This window comes from Rhinolophus ferrumequinum, chromosome 26 (assembly GCF_004115265.2).
Source record: "Rhinolophus ferrumequinum isolate MPI-CBG mRhiFer1 chromosome 26, mRhiFer1_v1.p, whole genome shotgun sequence".
NCBI lineage: Eukaryota > Metazoa > Chordata > Mammalia > Chiroptera > Rhinolophidae > Rhinolophus > Rhinolophus ferrumequinum.
Window position 1 is genome coordinate 28,107,679 of NC_046309.1, and position 12,322 is coordinate 28,120,000.

A 12,322-nucleotide genomic window follows, 5' to 3' on the forward strand; every position below is an offset into this window, starting at 1 on the left:
TGTTTGGTTACATGGCAAAGGGGAATTAAGGATGTAGATGAAATTAAGGTTGATAATCAGCTACACCTAAAATAGGGAGGTTATTCTGGATTATCATCCTGGACACCATATGATCACAAGGGTCCTTGTAAGTGGAAGAGAGGCAGCAGAGGTCAGAGTGATATAAGGAGTTGCCCCGTTGCTCCTGGGTTTGAAGATGCAGGGAGAAGTCCATGAGCCAAGGCTTGTGGGAAGCGTCTAGAAGCTGGAACAGGCAAGCCACTGCCTGCACTCTGCCCGGGAGCCTCTAGGGGAGAAGGCAGCCTTGCTGGCACCTCAACTTTACCTCATCGAGACCTGTGATGAGGTTAAGAAATTTGTGTTGTTTTATGCCACTGAGTTGGTGGTCATTTATTAGAGCAGCAATTGGAAAGTAATATGGGGTTAAACAGTCAGCTTCACATGTAAATGTACAGTTGTTGCATTAAGCTTTGGCTGGGCTGATGATTACCAGGAAATCGACAAATACCTCGGGAAAAGAAAATGGAATTTGGTGCCTAAATGGAAGGCATGCTACTTTTTCTGCTTGGTTGGCTAGCTAGCATCCTGTTTTCATTCCTGTATTACATGTGGTAGCCTGATGGGAAGGACAGCAACATTTAGCATTTATTATCCCAGGAGAACTAATTTCCAATACATAGTTGATCCAAACACCGCTGGGTTGATCCTAAAGGATGAAGTGCTAAGCAATCAGCTATTCAACCAAAGGATGGGACAGTCGCCTGCCAGCTTGTTTTTTGAATTCCTGAAGCCTAGGTATTGCAGAATATATGTCTCTGTATTCAGGGTGAAGATGATCTTGCTTTACTTTGATATTCAACATGAAACTGAGGAGTGGACAGTGGCTGTGCCACATTGAAATCATTCCAAGAAATCAGTAGTATAGTTATAATAGAAAAGAATTCCAGGGCATGGAAAGCTAGGTTTCCGTCACACTCACGTGAGAATTGAAAACTAAATTAACTTCAGGTGGGGAGATGCATATGAGGAAATGTACCTGAGACCAAATACAAAATATGACTGCTTTTCTTTTAAATTGAGTGACTATTCATGTGACATGCAAACTAAAAAAAATAAGATTTGATCCACATCCGTGACATCATATGTTTTAAATATTCTACACTGTTTGCAGCACTTGGCACATAACTATTCATCAATTACCAGCATCCTTGGATAGAAAGACATTGCTGGAGTTGTTAGGAAAGTCTGGCCTGACTGGTGGGGATGTTTTTGAAGAAGTTGGCGCTTTCATTTGCACCCAACGGGTTCTTACTACCTGGTGGACCCATTATATTTCCGAGAAGTGGGTAACGGGAATGGACTGGTGCTAACTGAACTTCAGGACTGAAGAGGAGCGAGTGGGTGAGCCCTGGGGCGTGGTCTCCTCCGAATGAGCAAGCACATTTTCAACACAATTGGCTGCCTAATCATGTGTTGCAAACTTGGTTGATGTATTTGGATGTGTAAGCAATTATATTTCCGTTAAAAGCCTTGGTTGGTAATGCTTTTGTTCTCCCTTTCTTACAACTGAACTAACAGAAGGAAAAAATTGGTATGGAAATGGTTTTCAATATGTTTTGTTTTGCCTTTTAACTTTTCAAAATATTTTTCAATTAAGCTAGCCAACTGATAACAAGGCTTATACCTCCAAACACCACATAAAATAGATAAAGAGAAAAAGAAACACAGTGGATAATAAAAGTAGTTTTAGTAATAGAACAGCTTCTGATGAAAAAGCCTACATGTTTGCAGTAAACCACATCATTTAAATATGATTAATTTTATTGAGTATCTCTCTGTACCGAGAATGAGTAACACATTTGGTTCCTGACTTTAAGAAACATCTCTTCAAATAGGACTTCGACAGATACTGGCTCAATGTCTGAGTCACCTGAAGTTTCACAAGATGAGACTCTTCATCTCCAAAAGAACAGCGACAATGACCCACAGGCTCTGAACACCCAGTCATATCACAGCCTCCGCTAAGATTTCCATAGCCCATCTAACACATTATGTTGGGAATTAATTTCAAAAACAATACTCATTGATTCATTGGGGGCCAAAAAACCTGTAGTCATGTTATTGCCGCAAATCATTTTGAAAATTAAGCAGACCACAAAGAAACAAACAAGTTTAAAAACAGCCACCCTGTCTGTCATAGAAATATGAAATTTAAGTCTCTAAAAACACTTGTTCTTTCAATCACTTTCTACAGTTATTTCACACAATGACTCTGTAATCCAGGTAACTTCAGTGCTCCAGAATTTCAACTTCAAGGAGAATTTACTTATTATCCCTTCATTAAAATGTCTCCATGTGCAAAATCACTCACACTTCCCAGGTAAGGACCTATGGGAAAATAGACACCCTACATCTGAATCCCAGTTCTTTGCTGATTTCATGACAGTAATGATGCCATCACAGCCTTTTCCAACTCTCAGTTTCTCCATCTGATAAATGGGGAAATTACTCCTATCACAGAATGGCTATTAGCATCAATGAAGACAACGTGTGAGGATTTGCTTACGATAGTCCCTGACATACATAGAATCTTTTAAGACCTGCACGTGACACACGATCCCTCAAAACATCTAGCGTTGAAAGCCATGGGCTGCTGGAGTCCCACAGGCTATGGCGAACTGAGCCAGCTCTTAAAGGACAGGTGCCCCGCTGGCAGACTCACCTGTCCCAGGGCCCAGCGGGGAAACGGTGGGTGGAGAGGCATCCAGACTGAAAGAGGCTTCTTTGCTGGTCTCAGAGCATTGGTCTGACGGGCAGGCATAGGGTCTGGCTTGCACCTGTAGGCTGCTAGGTGCTCTCTGGGAAGGAGGCCTGCGGGCCGGCGCCCTCGTCCTGCTCTCCCTTATCTAGTTGCAGCCGGCAGACGCCACCTGTTGGTGGGTTTTTGTTGCTTTGTTTTGTTTTAATTCTAGGTATTCTTGAACCAGTTGAAATGAGTACTGATCGTAATATTTTCAAAATGTATTTGTAAACTGTATCTCTTCATGACAATGGAAGTTTAGTATCGAAGACGATTGTATTCTTAATTCCTCTGGTGTTAGCATCGTAAGTATAGTTTACCTTACTGGGAGCTGATGATGTCGCTTTACCTGACTTTGAATGACCATCCTGGCACTTTTTATATGTGCATGATTTTGAAGTTTGGAGTAATCAATGAAAAGAAAAGTATAACACAACATTCACTGTCACAGTTTGCAAATGAACACATCCAATGAGCTCCGAATCCAATGAGCTTCAGAATTTTTCTGAAATTCTTCCCAGTATAGTCAACTATTTGGTTATGAAATAAACACCAAAGTTCTTAATCTTTGCAGTGTTCTTAGTCTCCTGGGACCCATCCATAAATTTGGGCACATAGAAATCAACAGAGTGCTCACGCAGACGTATTTCTTACTTTCGATGCCAGACATTGCAGCTAATTTTTTTGGTTGGGCTTCCCCATTGTACTCTTCCCTTTTGAGTCAGGGTAATGACATGTATTGTCAGAGCTTGGGCAGAGGCATTTTGGATTTTACAGGAGACAATCTGGGCAAAAGGCCTGGGATACATCTGGTGCTGAGCGACGACCTCACCAGTGGTTGAGGACCTAGGTATGGAGACTGTGAGACCAAAGGGCAATCCAGAGCCCAGACTCTCATTCTTAGGAAAAACGGAAGCCAGACCTCCTCCTCACAAGCAGAGGCACAGTAGGAAAACCACTGTCAAGGACGAAAACCGCCAACAGGGGTTACTGCAGATGTCAAGACAGCCAGAATATGGGGCAAGCCCAGGGACCTTAAGAAACACCCCTGAGAAAGGTGATTGTCACAGTGACATTCCTTCTCTCTGAAGAATTGACCTGATGCAAGAGTAAGGCCTCAGGAACCAGAGTTGCAGAGATTGAATAATGGAGGTTATATCCAGAGGCAACTGTCAGGACAGGCACGCAGGTCAGTACCTCTCCATCCAGGTGGGGTCTGAGAAACATGGTTAGGTAAACATGGCCAAATTGAAACTGAGACCTGTCATTAAGATAGGGCTTCAGGGGTGTTCATGTGTGTACGCCTTCCCCCGTCACTTCCTAGGGAAGAAGTTGTTTGAGCTGGAGCTATTTACATTATGGATTTTGAGGAAGAGATAGCTTTATCCAAAAGCTCACTTCTATATGACAAACATAGATTTCAGAGCAACTCAAAGGCTTGGCTAGAAATGAGAGAGTAAGGAAACTGTCTTGCATTCAAAATTGGCCCAACTTCAGCTTCCTATGAAAGTCCCTCCCAGCTGAGATGTGTCTCAATTCCCTGGAATGGGAATCATTTTGGATAGTCCCTGAGTGCCACTAAGTACAGAGATCAATATTTAGGGCTTTATGTGTCACAGAAATTTACCGAATGTAGTAGTCTCACCAATTATACTTCCCACTTATCCTATTTCAGCACTGAACATCCCAATTTAAAAGTATTCCCAACTCATAGATCCCATCCACTGATAACCCTTCTGGTTTGGGCCCACAATGTGAATACTTCTCAGATCTCATTGCCATCGAGGGACCAAACACAGACTGGCAAATCAGTGGCTCTCTTTCCTGTTCTCATGGCAGGTCACTACTACATGGTGGTGCATTTTCTTGTAAAGTGAAGATATGGCCTCACAATCCAGCATCGGGTATTTTAAACCTCTTCTCTCTGCCAGGCACCCCAAGGAGCCACGATGAATCAATCAGAGTTGGCAAATTACATGAAACCCATTTTCCATGTCAGGCCCAGATCCTCCATTCAATCCCACCCCCTCGGACAGCATGAGGAGCAACCCCTCCCAGCTGGTTAGCTCCCATAATGCCCTCTCTTTCCAAGGGGCTGGAACAGGAAGGCTCTCACACTAACAGGGACTCTATTATAGCTCAGTCAAGAATACTCAGTACCATCAGTGTTTTCCTAAAAGTCAAAAGGTAAGTGGATATTTTTGTGACCCCGTGGGAAAGTAAAGCTATTGACTTGAAATCCACCTTTTGAATAAAGTTTAAAGTGATCACTAAATATGAAGTTACTGGTCTCCTGTGGGCTTCAGTATCATAGCTCACTAGAGGTCCGAATTTAAAAAAAATAAATTATCTTTTTGTTCAAGCCATCATTTCTGCATTCTTTGGCATACAATATAGAAACATTTTCCTCCTGATGTTGATTAGGTTTCTTGGAAATATACCCTGATACATCACTTAACTACTCCCAGAGGGCTTCAAACTTCTTTTCAGATGCTTGGTCACAATGTCTGACTATCTCTCAAATGTTATGTATCATATGTGCTCCTCAGGTTACCTAGTAGTTTTTCTAAATGCTACAAATAACAATTGAAGTGCCAGAATGTTCCACTTAGAAAATCAGGATAGGAACGGTAACCTGCCTAAGACTGCTCCTTCAGCAAAATGACAACTACTGGGGCACATATTATCCAATAACAGCTTTAAATTTATGCTGAGTAGAAAATTAATGAAATGTTTCCATTTTGTGATGAAGGCTACTATAAGATTATTTCTTAAAAAAAAAAAAAAGATTATTTCTAAGATGATGGGAAAACAAAAAATGAAATAAATACTGTCAAATGACAAGCATAACTGATTATGAATCAGAATGAGTATTACGTTAACATTCCAATGTGCCAAATAAGGAGACGATATGTGAGAACCAGGTGTCAGAGACTGGAGAAAACCAAAATACTGGATTATTTCATAAAGCTCACACAGCTTTTCACGGCTATTAGGAAACCAGCTTGATCTGTAAAATAATTTTAAAATTCATTTGTTTAATTCTTTGCAATTTTATTCCTTTATATTAACTTTGAACTAATCTCTATTATCAAAGAAGCCAAAACAAAATAAATGCATAGCAATGGTAGTAGGCTTTTGACATTATTACAAGACTTTTACCATCTAATTAACTTCAGATGAAACGTTCCTATTGAGATTCTGCTGATCTGATTTCTTGAGGTTAGCTGTCCAGAGCGCCTTCTCTCACAGAGGGCGCTAAGCAGAACACTTAATTGTTGGTGTGGAGTTCAGTTTCAAGGTGCTCAGCTCGGTGCTCACTCAAGCTTTCCTGTTTTTTTGTTTGTTTGTTTGTTTGTTTTCTGAAAAGCTTAATTTTTGGCTTGTGGAGGATATGTGAATACTCCGTATTTGGAGAAATGCCTTTTTTAAATTTTGTAACTTTCCCCTGAGACAGCTTGTTAATTTTTTAGCACGTTAGATCAAAGAGGATAGGTAACTTTTAAATATTGCATTTTCTATAGCATCATTTAAATATATCTAAAGGAGAATCAAGCGAGGAAGGCAGGTCCATTGTTCCATTACGTAGCATTCCCCATGCCACTAGGGCCATGGGCTGCCTCCCAAAGGGGAAAGAGAATGGTGGCTTTGGGCTTTGCCTCACGTCAAAAGCCCTGAACCGTGTTATGGGAACATGCAGGCTGGTCTGTACCAGCTCCCCAGGACAATAGCAAGTTGTTGTGGAACACAAGGGGATGTGCACTGGAAGTGACTGAGAGGAGAATAATGCACATGGTTGAGTTTCAAGTCAATGACCTCTTCAGTTTTAGAATCATGACATGAAGAGTTGAAAAAAAGACACATCACATCTGGTTGTAGCCAGCACATTTCCTTTTATAACTTCATTTTCTTTTCTCCTTTCTTTTCATCCTCACCTCTGCATGTGTTCCTTGTCAAACCTTTTGACCTCAATAATCGTCAAATATGAAGGGAGGGGTGATCAATTTTGTTATGTAGATATTTGTATTTTCTACAGGAGCCTTGGAAACTGAAGACCCATGATTTAGTGCGTAAGATCAACTTCAACTGTAGGAAGCAAGTTGGCTGATATTTACTTCAAAGAGTATCGAGTAAACCTTCACAGCAGAGTGTGAAATCAACAATGCACATTTAGGGCTTAAACTTATGGTTTGATTTTATTTTTGAAGTATTCTTGTGTGCACACATTCATGTGTATATATTGGCTTAAGTAATACATTAGAGTCAATGTAAGTTGCCAATTCCCCAGGAAATTGTAAACTCTACTTACTACTACTGTTCTTTCTATTTACTCAGGTGTCACAGGGCTCCCTTTAGTCAGTATTGATGGTGACTGAACATTGAAAGAGAGTGAAGGGAATAATGTGTCAAATTGTGGGGGAAGCCACGCTTTATTTTCTCAGGTTACACATTCTCACGCAGTAATCTTGTACTCTAACATTTAAAAGTTTTGTATGCATTTCAAAAACTGATTAATAATTAAAAGATGTAGCTTATGTTCTTTTCTTTCATTAGCATTTAAGTGTTACAATTTGTCTGAATCTCATTTTGTAAAATATTTTAAACAGTAAAGAGTTGGATACTTAGCTTTCATTTCTCCTGCCTGGAGAAATGGTTAGAGTGTAACTTGCTGTTTGTATTTTTATTATGGTTAGTTAGATTTTAAGTTGCCATTTTGTTTTTGGTTTAATTTTTAAAAATTCAAAATAATTTAGTAACCAGTTTTTTACAAAGCAGCTGAATCCTCCATTGACACATTGACGCAACACAATATATCTGCCAACACCGTGTATTATTAAACTATGAGTGACGTGAGTTTGAACTTTACTTTTATGTACAAAACATTTGCCAAAGGTTTTCCTTTTTTCTTAAATTGTTAGTCTTCATCTCTAAATAATTCTCCCTATGTTAGAGCAATAGTGTATGTGAGGACTGTATTCACATCTTGTTATATTTTGTTTACTAAGTTAATAAAATAAGTACACTGGATGGGGGCAAGTTGGTATTTGTTTACTACTAGCCAACTGATAGCGAAAAATGAATTCTAAATTGATTCCATGTTCACATTTCTTTTAAAACAATTTTTATCCTGTGGAAAGATCTATAGTCAAGGTACTCTCTCACTGGAATGACAGAAAACATGAAATTATGCGTAAAATAAGAAAAAGGCAGATTTCCCTTCTACAGTGGCCCTATCTTTGGCTTCTAGTAAAGCCCTGGGACCGGCCCCTAGAGGCCTAAGAAGCATTCCCTCAGGAGGTACCAAGCCTAACCCTATACAGCCTCCTAAACCACAGCAGCACGCCATGGGTGTCACTGATATTTGGAGGCAAAAAAAAAAAAAAAGGATAAAGTCATAAAGTTAAATAATCGTGTTTCCCTTTTTTTCAAGGTTCAGAATTCATGTCAAATTCTATTAGAATAAAAACATGAAAACATGAGATGATTATGTGAGAAAGCCAATTTTGAACTTGAAGATAGTTTTTAATGGAATGTATTTGACAAGCAGCCTCCATTTTTATTGACTAAGTTTGAGTGCGGTTTGGTTTATGAATCCCTGATTCCTAAGGAAATGATTTTAAACAAATTGTGGGACATGTGTACGTAAATTTATGACTTGGCTCTGGCAGGGAAGAATGGTCTCTCCGAAAAAATAAAATCTTAGGGGTTATAAATGGGTCAAAAAGAATTAGATTTTTTATTTATACTTCAGAAATGTGATCAAGTGAATGGAATGGTTTCATATACATTTTTACATCCAACAGCAGTGACACACTGTTCATACATTAATTCTATAGGAAAATGTACATCCTTCTTTTGGTAGGTAAGATCTGCCAAGCGTTCATGAATAAAAAATAAAAAATAAAACCCTTTCATTGCAACCTGAACTCATGAAATAACAAGGGTAAGCCATATTCCTTTCAATAGCTTTATGGCATTAATAAAGCTATGATTCAAATATGTGTTAATATTGGTACGTGTAGGATGAAGTCTCCCAAATTCTCCAAAATGCAAACATCCAATTTGAAAACTTTACAAAATAGCCTAACGAATTTTGCAACTGAATCTACCCAGGGATGTTAAAGTCCAGGATGGTTTATTTTAGATATACTTCTGTAGCTATTCCTAGTTGACTGTTTTTCGATTCCCTAATCATAAAGAAATGCATTCTTAGGAAGTAAGCAGCTGTAGACACAGAATGCTGGTGACCTTTTCTCTGTATCGGACTTACCGAAGGAAAACCCAGTTAGTGGTAATTCTACCAAATATTTGTAACATTCATATGAAATTTTAATTGATTTTCAAATAGTACAACTGTGCTGTCAATCCAACCACATAGAATATAAGCCTTAAACCCACTAGGTTTAAGCAGTTGTGTCTTTGTAGACTAAAACTCTGTAAAATAAAATCTGGTAACTCCCTGGTGTTAGAGGTAGACAGTTTTCTTTCAAATCCTAGGTTTGGTCCTTTATTTTATTCAGCAGTGAAAGCCATGAATACAGAACAAATAACAGCTGTTACAATTCTCAACCATGACTTCTAACGTCAGAGAATTCAAAGTATGAACATAGTACACAGTAATGAAAAGTATCAAAAATTAGTTTACCTCAAAAAAGATAAATAAAACATGTATATTCCACCAATACATAAACAGATGTTTGTGCTACAGTTAAAATTTGCTGTATACAAAAGATCATAGTCCCCATAATCTGCTTATGATAGAAGCAAGAATACATGAGCCATTTAAATTGTCAGACATTATGCTTTATAAGGTATGCACAGAAGTTCAAGCAATAAATACATACATTAGTTCAAAGCCTTACAATAGCTACGCAAAGCAGATGCAGAAAAGCAGATTTGCTATTACTAGCAAGCAATGATATAAGAGTAAAAATTCATGAAATGCATTAAAGCAACATTTTTCTTAGAAAAAGTCTGGTCATTTATGGGTCCACCAACATTTTTACATAATATGCACAATTATCAAAATACAGACCAAGCATTTCAGAAAACTCCAAAAAACCTAAAATCTATTTTCAAAGCAATTGCAGTTTTGGAGGTTTTTCTGGTATAATGTGCAAGCAGCTATTTTTTAAAATTGTATTCATATAAAACCCATGCAAAACTCTACAGGTATATGCATTCTGTGGCTGAGACTTCCTTTCAAAGGTTTTGTAACTGAGGTATGCATACTTTAGCATTGTAGTCTTAGGCCACCCTCCTGATGGTACAGCTCTCATAGGTACTTTCAGTCCATCAAAGCCTTTTGAACATGCACCTGAAAAGACCCATTTTCCCTTCAGATCATCCTTACAGCAGGATCCTAGGTGGCTGAAAACCATCCTTCATAATACCAATCCTTCCTCTGATACCACATCGTAAACTTCCTGTTCGTTGATCATGTCCCAAAGACAAACAGAATGAAAAGTAGCAGTTACTGTGACGTTCTCACGTTTCATGCAATCTGCCATAATTGTTCTAACTTTTTCTCTTTTTTTTTCTTTTTTTTTCTTTTTTTTCTTTTTTTTTTTGCAGAGGTAGAAGCTTTCAGAAAGCCTTTTGGGTAAGTGGGAAAACCCTTTTGAAAGCCGTTATGTCCTTTTATTTGGTGTGATAGATGACTGGGTATCTCTCTAACTCTATTTGCTGACTTCAGCAAAGAATAAATGATGAGCTTAGTTTGCAAGGACCAGCTCCATCACGTGGAACCGGTACGTCTGTTAAGCTCTAGCAGCCACCTTCTGTCAAAACTGTTTGTAAAGCAATAACCATAATCAGGTTATGAGGTCCCTTGGTTGGGGGGAAAAGTATTATCAAGACTTGGCACAGCACATGAAAAGCAACACGTAAAGTTTCTTGGTTTTAAGCAAACATCTGACTATGCTATTTTCAACTACACCATAACGCATTATCATAGTTTGGGGGTTTGGAGTTCTCAGGAAAACCAGCATTCCAAAAATTTGGCCTGTGCAAGTCTTTGAAAGGGAGTGTATTGTTAGTGTTAATATCCCGTATAAGCAGAGGCAGAATTATATGTAACTTTGGTTTGACTGAAAATAAATACCATGGACTACAATTGCTATAATCTTTGCTTTCAGTGTAAAAACTCAGCTAGATCACTTTAAAATCAATATGAAATTAATTTTTGGCTTTACTAGACCTTTTATGTTTGGTTCCTACTTTTTGTTTTTTCATTATAACTTAAGACTATAAAAAATAGTACACAACAAAGATTCAGACCATACAAGACATCTTCTAACAACATGTATTCACCACCGAAAATAAGTGACCGGATGGGGGAAAACAAAAACACAATGTACTATATATATAACAATATGCAATCTGCATTGGCATCAAGTACATAATCGTTTTGGTCAATGATCCACATTTGTTGCTTTCTAGCATATCATAACTTCCACTGCGGATTTTGTCCTCACCTCTGTCTTTAATGAAAGCCAATCTTCATTGCATTTAGATGGACTTTTGGCCTCAGGAGATTACTCTGTGACTGAATTAACTTTTTAGCTGTGGTTTTTGTCATATTTGATTCTTTGTTTAGGGCTAAATGAAAAGATCCCAGAGGTCATCAGAAAACAGCAGGTAGTTCGTGGAGAAGGTTCCTTTGTCCTAATTGAAGTTACAGAAGGCTGACCAAAGCATGTGGCTGCTTCTGTCCTTGAGCTCTTGGCCATGGGTAGAGGTGGCTTTGGTTTGCAGCTGTAGCCTTTGACTGTGTTTGCAGGTAGACAAAGCTTTATCACAAGGAGGTAAAGAGTACAGTTGTGAGATCTATGCAGATATGCAAATGTTTCTACGGTGCTTGCACAGATAATGTTAGCTCAGGATTGCACTTTACATCTCAACACTGACAGCACAGACTGGAAGCCTAAGCTTTTAGATGGTTGCAACAGTCTAATTACTGTGTTTTGTAATAACTAACTTATGTCATTTACAGTTGGTGGCACCAACATAAAAAACTAATGTTCTGTTGTTTAAAATTCAGCTAGATACAAGCAGTGACACTAATTTCTGATACTACTCCTGTGCAAATTAAAAACAATAGCAACAAGTTGAACTTGACCAGCAATTGTTTCTAACATTACAACTACTGAGTGCTGGAAATTCACATTAATGAAACTAACACTATTTTTGGCAGTATATGAGGCGCATTTGCTTTCTACAGGACGTGTATCCTCATATTCAGTCATTTTATGAACCCTTAAGAGCCACATTTTTTAAATGGGCGAAGCCATTATAGAAAGAACAGTTCTTTTTTTTTTTCCCCAAGAAAATCAGTTTTTGTCTTTTTTTTTTTTCTAAAAAAGAGAGAGAGAGAAAGAGAAAGAGGAAGAGAGAGAGAAGAAAACAGGCAATTTGCCTGTTTGTACTGAATCCCAAAGGGCTGGCTTAGTAAGTTCCTTTAGGGCTGTCTCCTTTATCCATGCTTAATAAATAGTCACAGTAAAAATCTGTCAAATAGTC

The 12,322-nt window shown here is 38.4% G+C and overlaps 1 protein-coding gene across 1 annotated transcript in view; it reads right to left on the minus strand.

The window, feature by feature from the left end:
* Positions 1-12,144: 12,144 nt before the first annotated feature.
* FOXP2 (forkhead box P2) overlaps positions 12,145-12,322 on the minus strand; it is a 606,662-nt gene continuing 606,484 nt past the window's right edge. The window contains exon 21 of the mRNA XM_033099057.1: positions 12,145-12,322. This exon is cut by the window's right edge and continues 212 nt beyond it. The gene's annotated coding sequence lies outside the window, so the exon portion shown is untranslated.